Below are 8,690 nucleotides of genomic sequence, written 5' to 3'. Positions count from 1 at the left end.
GGTAGTAAGTTCATGATGGGGGAACAATAAAACATAAGTGTAGATTCCCATTCCTCATTCTTCCTGAAATAGACCCTGCCCATTGCAGGTTCAGGGTCTAAGACCACAATGTTGTAGGAAATGTTAGATGCAGTGAAGTTTGTTGGTTTCCGGATAAAACATACAGTATCCTCTCTTTGAATGCAATACACTGGGCCCTGTAACTACTGCCATAGAAGAGTGTGGTAAGATATTCTAGTAGATTAGTGTCCTTTATGTCTTCAAGAATCATGAAGGTGTGTCTTAGAAGAGTTGAGGTTATTCCAAAATGCTCTTTGAGCTTCTCTGTGGTAAGAAAACTGGAGATGACCTTGTTATCAGAAACAGTTTACCTAGCAATGATATAAATCACTATTTTCATAAGTGGATGCTATCACACCCTAGGGATGCTGGAGTTATCCAGGGAGGTTGCAAAAGCATATGCCTACACTTTATCATGGGTTATAAGATACAGTACTAAATTTTAAATTTTAGGTAGCTATTGAGTAGTTTATTCTTCTTTTCTTTTTTTAATGAAAGGGAGCCAGGAGGCCAAATACATTTTGGATCTTAGACTCTAAATCTACTGTGTAAATGATCCAGGACAAACATGTGCCCCACTGATGTGTTCTTCTGAGTGTGCTTGCACTCAAGCCTGCATTTCTGTTGGAACAGTTCATGGGAAGGGAGTCCACAATGTAATTGGGTTCAATGACCCCATATGAGAGAGGATTGCCACCTGTCTGCTTCCCTTCCCCATTCTAAGATTAGACAAGACACACAAATAGAATAGAGGTATCACAGAGAGGAATGGTTTGCTGACAGCATATGCACCCCCACCTTCTCTTGACACCTGCAGTGGAATTGATGACTATGCCACAACATTGTGGAGAAATAAGACCTTTTAGAGCCACACAGTCCTCTGCTCCTTAAATTGGCCCTTCTGCCTGAGCACAATGATGTTGTTGAACTTAATTGTTCTGAAATTTTATGCTTTCAACCTTTCTTCCAGATAGTGTTGTAAAGAATCCATTGGTCTGAAATAATTCAAAACCCTAATGGTGTGTGGTACGAAAAATGGGCTGCTAACCTCAAGGTCAGTATTTCAAACCTACCAGCACATTCACGGGAGGAATATGAGGCTGTCTGATACCATAAAGAGTGACAGTCCCAGAAAGCCCCAGTTAGAAGTGCTGTGTTGGTAAATATTCAATGGATGGACATGGGTTTGGGGGTTACACGTGGCTCTATTGCTGAGGGGTTTTAGTCCAATAGTGGAAAACCATAAATGCTGCTTTTGTTAGGTGCCTTAAAGTCTGACTCATAGACAGCCAATGTACAACAGAATGAAACACTGCCTTGTACTCAGCCATGCTCACAGTTGTACATGTGTTTGAGACCATTGTTGCAGCCATGGTGTCAATCAATCTTGTTGAGGACTTTCCCCTTTTTTGCTGCCCCTCCACTTTACCAAGCATGATGTCCTTTTATAGGGCCTGGTCTTCTTCGAATTACAAGTCTAAAGTATAAGAAATGATGTATTTGCCTCTAAGAAGTATTCTGGCTGTGCTTCACTTCCTACAAGACAGATTTGTTTGTTCTTTTGGCCATTCATGCTACTTTGCATATTCTTCACCAACACCATAATTCAAACAAACTTCGTATTCTGCAGGCCTCCCTAATCCAATTTTTCAAATGCATATTCTCATTGCTATCAAGTTGTTTCCAACTCATCGTGATTTGAAATGAGCTCCAGCTCATATTCCTGCCTCATAGAACAGGGTAGAACTGACCCTGTTGGTTTCTGAGACTGTAACTCATTACAGGAGTGGAAACTCTCAAGTTTTTCCTTGGTACTACTGGTTATTTCAAACTGTTGACTTTTTGATTAGCAGTCCAATGTGTAACCACTTCTCCACTAGGCTCCTTTTCCATTTCAGACAACTGAAAATATCATGATTTGGGTCAGGCACACCATAGTACTCTAAGCAACATTCTTGTTTTTGAACAAAAGAGGCCTTGTGCAGTAGATGCATCCAATGCAATCTATTGTTTTATCTTCTTACTGTTACTTCCATGAATATTGATTGTGGATTCAAGGAAGATGGAATCTTTGAAAACTTCTATCATTTCACCATTTATCATGTTAGTAGATATTGCTACTTTGTATAATCCAGCTTCTCTGTGTATTAGCTCTGCCTATAGCTTTAATTAGTATAGCTAGAGGATTCAACCTTGACACACACCTTTCCTGATTTTAAACCATGCAGTATTCCATGTCCCTGTTCACTCAACTGCCTCTTGATCCATGTATAGGTTCTACCTGAGTGTTTTGGAATTCCCAATCTTCTCAAAGCTCTCCATACATTTTTTATAATCAATACAGTTGAATCCCTAGGAATAGTCAATAAAACACAATTAACATCTGTCTGATGTTACCTGTTTCAGCTAAGATATAGCTAACAAAACTATGAGAATCCATGTTTCATATCCTCTTCTGAATCAACCTGAATTTTTCACAGCTCCTTGTCAATACACTGCAACAACCACTGTTAAATTAGCCTCAGCAAAATGGTATGTACATGTCATATCAGTGATATTGTTCAATGCTTGGTGTATTTTGTTGGGTAATTTTTTCTTTGGAATGGGCACAGATATTAATTTCTTCTCATCAGTTGGTCTGATAGCTGTTATCCAAATTTCTTGACCTAGATAGTGAATGCTTTTAGTGCTTCCTCAACTTGTAGAAAGATTTCAATTGCTATTCCATAAATTCCTGGGGCCTTGTGTTTGGTTCATGCTGCTTTCAGTACAGCTTGGACTTCTTCCATCAGTCTTACTGAATTTTGATCACATGCTATTTCTGTAAATGTTCTAATGTCAACTAGTTCTTTTTCGTAGAGTGATTCTGTGTATTCTCCACACCTTTTGATATTTCCAGCATTGTTCAATATTCTGCTGATAGAATCATTCAGTGTTGCAACTCTAGACTTGAATTTTTTTCTCCAGTTCTTCAAATTAAGATATGCTGAGTATATTCTTCCTTTTTGATTTTCTAACTTAGGTCTTTACACATTTTGTTATAATACTTTCCTTTGTCATCTTCAGCTCTCCTTTGACATTTTCTGTTCAGCTCTTTTATTTCACCATTTCTTCCACTTGCCGTAGCTACTCTATCATCAAGAGCAGGCTTAAGATCCTCTTGTGATATCCACTTGAGTCTTTTCTGTCTTTTCAATGAGCTTTTGATTTTTCATGTATGATGTTCTTGTCATCCCACAGTTCATCAATTATTCTGTCATTCATACTAATTATGTGAAATCTCTTATTCAGATGTTCTCTAAGTTCAGGTGGCATATGATCAACGTCACACTTTTGCTCTCATGGACCTATTTCAAATTTCTTTTAAGCTTAAAACCGAACTTGCATCTGAGCAATAGATTGTCTGATCCAAATTTGTCCCCTGGCCTTGTGTTAGCGGTTAATATTGAGCTGCTCCGTCATCTCTTTTCACATTATGTAGTCAGCTTGATTTCTGTGTATTCCATCTGAAAAAGTTCACATGCACAGTCACTGTTTTTTTAGTTCTAAAAAGATATTTGGAATGAAAAATGGTTAGCCTTTAAAAATTCTATTATGTGACTCCCAACTTCATTTCTCATATCAAGGTCCTATTTTCTAACTACTACCCCCTCTCTGTTGTTTCTAATTTTTGTATTCCACTAACTAATAATTATTAATGCATCTTTATTTCACAAAAGCTAAACCAAACTCACTGCTGTTTGACTCAATAATGACTCTGTAGATGAGGGTAGAATTGCTCCTGTGGGTTTCCCAGACTGTAGCTCACTATGGGAGTAGAATGCCTCATCATTCTCCCATAGAGTGGCTGGTGGTTTGAAACTGACATTCTTGGCATTAGCTACTCAATGTGTTACAACTGAGCCATCTGGTCTCTTATTGATTGCACAATAAGATGTTTTAATTAGTTAATTAGTTCATTGACTGTTCTTAAATATGCTCAACTCCAACTCATTTTCAACATCTTTGGCTCAATTAATGGTTCAGTATCTTGGGACCATGAAGCCTCGTCTACTTACATTTATGGACCCAATTGATGATAGGGAATCATAGTCTTGATAGATTCCCTTATAGGTATCACTGAAAGAAAACGCTAACTTTTACAAAGAAAACAAGCTACTACTATCCAAAGATGGAGTGACAATAGATGTCAGATAATGGTGCCATTCCTTGTTCATTATTAACTTCCTGTGATATGTGTGCACAGGGGGAACCTAAACACACAAAGCACGTATGCTAAGAAATATACATCTTTACTTCCTCTTACCTTCATTCAAATCAAAACTCTTACTTGTAAAGATGAATCTGTCTCATCTACAACAAAAAGTACCACAAAAATCTCTTCTGAGGTAGACAAACTCCACGTTTTACTCAGTGAACATGAAAGTCCACATTTTGGGGGAAATGACCAAGTTGCAGCTAATTTTCACAGCCACTACAGCTGTCCATCAAGTCTATTCATGGACAATCTTCTGCAATGCTGAGACTTACTATTACTTCAAACACCACCAGAATGCTATATCTACAATGCAACCTTGGGTTATTTAGTGTTTCTAACCGTGGGTAAATGATCATTTTTCTCACAAGAATCTAAGGGCGGGGGATAGAAAGAAGCATGCACAAAGTCACCATGTTTAGTAGGTGGTGCCTTGTCTCCTCACCTGAATAATGACAATGTGTGGGGCCCATCCACCTCCAACGATGAATGCTTTTATTATAATGTAGACCCACCTGATCTCTCCTCTATCCAGGAGAGAGAGCTTTTATGTGGATGCAAAAAACTGATAAGGAGCTTTGTGTTTTGACAGGTACATGAGTATACACTGTTAAATTTAGTTGAGGTGTACACATTAACTTGAGCACTCATGATGACTTAATCATCAGGGAAAGATTTTAAAATACAAGGCAGAGAATATCATAAAGTTATACTTATCAGACAGACTGTTCAAGTATATGTGATTGATTTTGAAAAGTATTAAATCGATGAGGAAACACTAAGAGCTGCCATAAATATATTTAATTTTTATTTACTTATTTATTTAAATAATTTTCTTGGGACCTCTTACACATATCATAACATTCCATAGTTCAATCACATAAAGCAGTGTTGTACAATTGCTACCAAAATACCTCCTATATTATTAAAATCATTTTAGTACAAATGAAATAAAATACATAACGGCAGATAAAGGCATATACAAAAACACTCATGCATACATATTACCAGGTACACAGTGACCTGCATGCTCACACACACAAACTGGCATTGCCATACCTAATAGCTAGCACACACACTGATATGGAAATGCATACTAAGGTGCATTAGCACACCAACATACACTAATGTATATACTAGCATTCATACATACATCAATTTCCACACATCAAACGTACACTAACAAACATACATATAAGAAACGCCCATACTAATACAGAGAGAGAAGCATACTTTGACATACCTGTATAACATGTTTCAAACATAGAAGAAATATACACAAATACATTGGCATTCTAAAAAAAGACATAGTATCACACATAGAATAACACACACTAACTGCCGCCGACAGATTCACACACTCAGAAACACATACCTAGAGCATCAGATACAAGCACAAATGTGCACACATGTACAAATACAAGAATGAAGAAATCTGTGGGACAGATGGCGTCTGTGCAGAAAGAGGAGCTCTTTAATTTAAGACATCCTCTCAAGGTCCCTTTGCATCTTCTATCAAGAGGGAGCCTGTGATCCCTGGGTCCCACATACCCTTTGTCCCTTCAGAGACATTTGTGTCCGAGCTCCCACTGACGTTTCTTCCCTGTTTCTCACACATTATTTCCACAACAGTAATAATGCTCATCCACTTTGCACTCGGGACGGACTGATAGATGTTCTATTATTTTCCTCGTATTGATCTCTGTGCTTTAGCTGACAGATGAGCACACGTTCAGACCAGCGAAATGAGAGGAGAGAGATGGTGAGCTCCTCAGATGCATTTTGAGATGAAGAATTAAAGAAGCTCTGCTTCTTCTACCGTTGACACTAGCCTGTTTTAGCTGCTGAGATTGAGCTTGGTGAAAATAAAGGATGTCATTTTGAGAACTAAGGTCTGCCTGAGCCAAGTCATGGTAGATTTGACTGCCTCCTATGCTTTTGGATATTGCACAGTGAATAAGGAAGACCAAAGAAGAATCAAGCCATTTGAATTATGGTGCTTGTGAAGAATATGGAGAACACCTCTCGGTAGAGGGTGGGTGGTAGTGGGAAAAAAGAAAAAAAAAAAAGAAAATACCTCTGACTGCCCAAGCAACAAACACATTTGTTTTGAAAGACAAACATCAGAATGCTCCTTGGAAGCAACTGTTGCGAGACTTCATATCATATACCAGGAGAGATCAGTCAGGAGAATGACAAATTATGTGGTCAGGTAGAAGAATGGAGCTAAGAGGAAGAAGTTCAATGGGATATATTGCGCTTCTGCAATGGTGGTTGCAACAATAGCTGAAACAACAATTTTTAGGATGGTTTAGGATAACGTGACCAGATTTTAACATTGGTAAAGCAGGACACCATTGACGGTTGGGGGGGAGTGTTCTTGATAAAAAATGTGGTCTATATGGACCAACAAAATGTTTCATAGAACGCAAAAATAGTATTGTAATTTTTTTTTAATTTCAACATAAATAAAAATTACAAATATAATACATTAAAATTTGGATAGTATCATTTTATTCTTTGGCATATTTCTCATTTGAGTGCATTTTTTTTAGTAGATTGCTGTCGTTTGAAAGGTCATGAAATTTTTCACAAGAATTTGTTAAGTTATATTTCACACATAAAATGGCTTTCAATGTCTCAACACGTAATTGTGATTTTTCTGATTTATTGTATACCTATTGCTTAAAAACACAGTAAGTAGGTACATAATTACATGAAAATATTTTATTGTTAGTTTATAAATTAAATTAGTTTGATTTTTATAAAGTAACTATTTTAAAAATTATTTTAATCCTATATTTCTTTCTAAATAATAACGATACTAACTTGTATCATTTTTTCTCTGAATTTGCCATAGCATAAGTCGTAAGTGTCACTTTCAAGGCCGGCGCTAGACTCTTTGCCACCACTATAAAATATAAATAATACGAGTACTGTCTGCTAAATTCAAGAAAATTTATGTATTTATGAAATAAATAAATAAATTACTTACCTAAATTATCTGAATAGCTGATTTGTTGATATCACTTGTTTAAGTAGCAGTAGCACGCAGTATGATGTGTATCATCTTAGAGACAGTTACAAAATGTTTTTGTCATTGCCAATGCCAAAAAATACCATTGTTCATTAAGTCCAAACAATCGTGGTCGAATTCGAACAACTGATCAACAATGCAAACTTTGATAAGCAGGTCTCGGTAATCAGTTCTCAACAATTATTTGTTATTATTAAAGTTTAACATTATAAAATTAACAAAAATAATATAAAACTCATATCCTGGCGAAATAGCCACATGGCGGCCGAAAATGGTATATTCCCTTCTCGTTCTCCTGCAGTTCCCTAGTTTGTCGTGCATTCTTTCCAAAAATCGGGGCTTTTTTAAAACGCCACCGGACACAGGAAAATTTGTTAAAAATTGGGACTGTCCCGCCAAAAGCAGGACGTCTGGTCACCTTAGTAGGATGGGATAATGTTTCCTTCTGCTTTACATACAACCCTTGAAGGCACCTAGCACAACCACCACCTTCACCAAACCAGGGCTTTCCCAATTGTCATATTCTCATTTTCCTTTCTCCATTGGCTTTTAGCATCCCAGATAGTACCCAATTATGGGATCCCACGGAGGCCTCAGCGCTGAGTCTGAATTTTCTGAAGGCTATCACAAGGCTTGTTTCCCAAGGCACCACTGGAGGGATTCTACCTCCCAAACGTTCAGCTACTGGTAGAAAAATTAACAGTGAGCCCTACTCAGGAACTTTCTCAGCCTAGATTCTAATTGGAAAATATTCCCCTGTGTTTCATCAGAACTCTGACGCTGGGGACAATTGGTGGAGTCATTTCCTCATGATACAGGACAGATGGCATTTACAGAATAGCAGAATGTACTTGCTGGTGGTGAATGCAGAGGCAGGTCAAGAATGTCTGAGATGTGCCTCAAATCTCCCCCAGACTCTACCAGCTGCACTTTTTCCTGCACATCTGCAAACAAAGACATTGTGCCTAGGAAACCATCATACACATCCATTGTTTATCTCTCTTGTTCATCATCTTCTTTTCCTTTTTAAAATTGTAACTTGGGAATCTCAGGCCTGCCAACTCCACTGTGACTTGTGTATAATCATACCTGTTTAGTGCATGGGGAGACCTGGGCAGCCCATGGCTGTGACCTCTTTCCTAGACTTGAAGGTTTGCTCTAGGCTGGTTTTCATCAGCAGAGTAATGTGCCCTCCTGTGTATCCATCTATTAGAAGGATAACTGAGGGGCAGCTATGACTGTCTGGAGGGAAGTAGTGGGCAATTATAATATTTGGAAATATATATGATTTCCTATTATACAAGTTTACTGGTGAAACCTCATAGAGACTAAGAGGAA

This window comes from Echinops telfairi, unplaced genomic scaffold, assembly GCF_000313985.2.
Source record: "Echinops telfairi isolate 266 unplaced genomic scaffold, ASM31398v2 ScPeMD7_7441;HRSCAF=8479, whole genome shotgun sequence".
NCBI classification, from domain to species: Eukaryota; Metazoa; Chordata; class Mammalia; order Afrosoricida; family Tenrecidae; genus Echinops; species Echinops telfairi.
The sequence above is the reverse complement of the archived record's forward strand: the minus strand, read 5'-3'. Positions refer to the sequence as shown.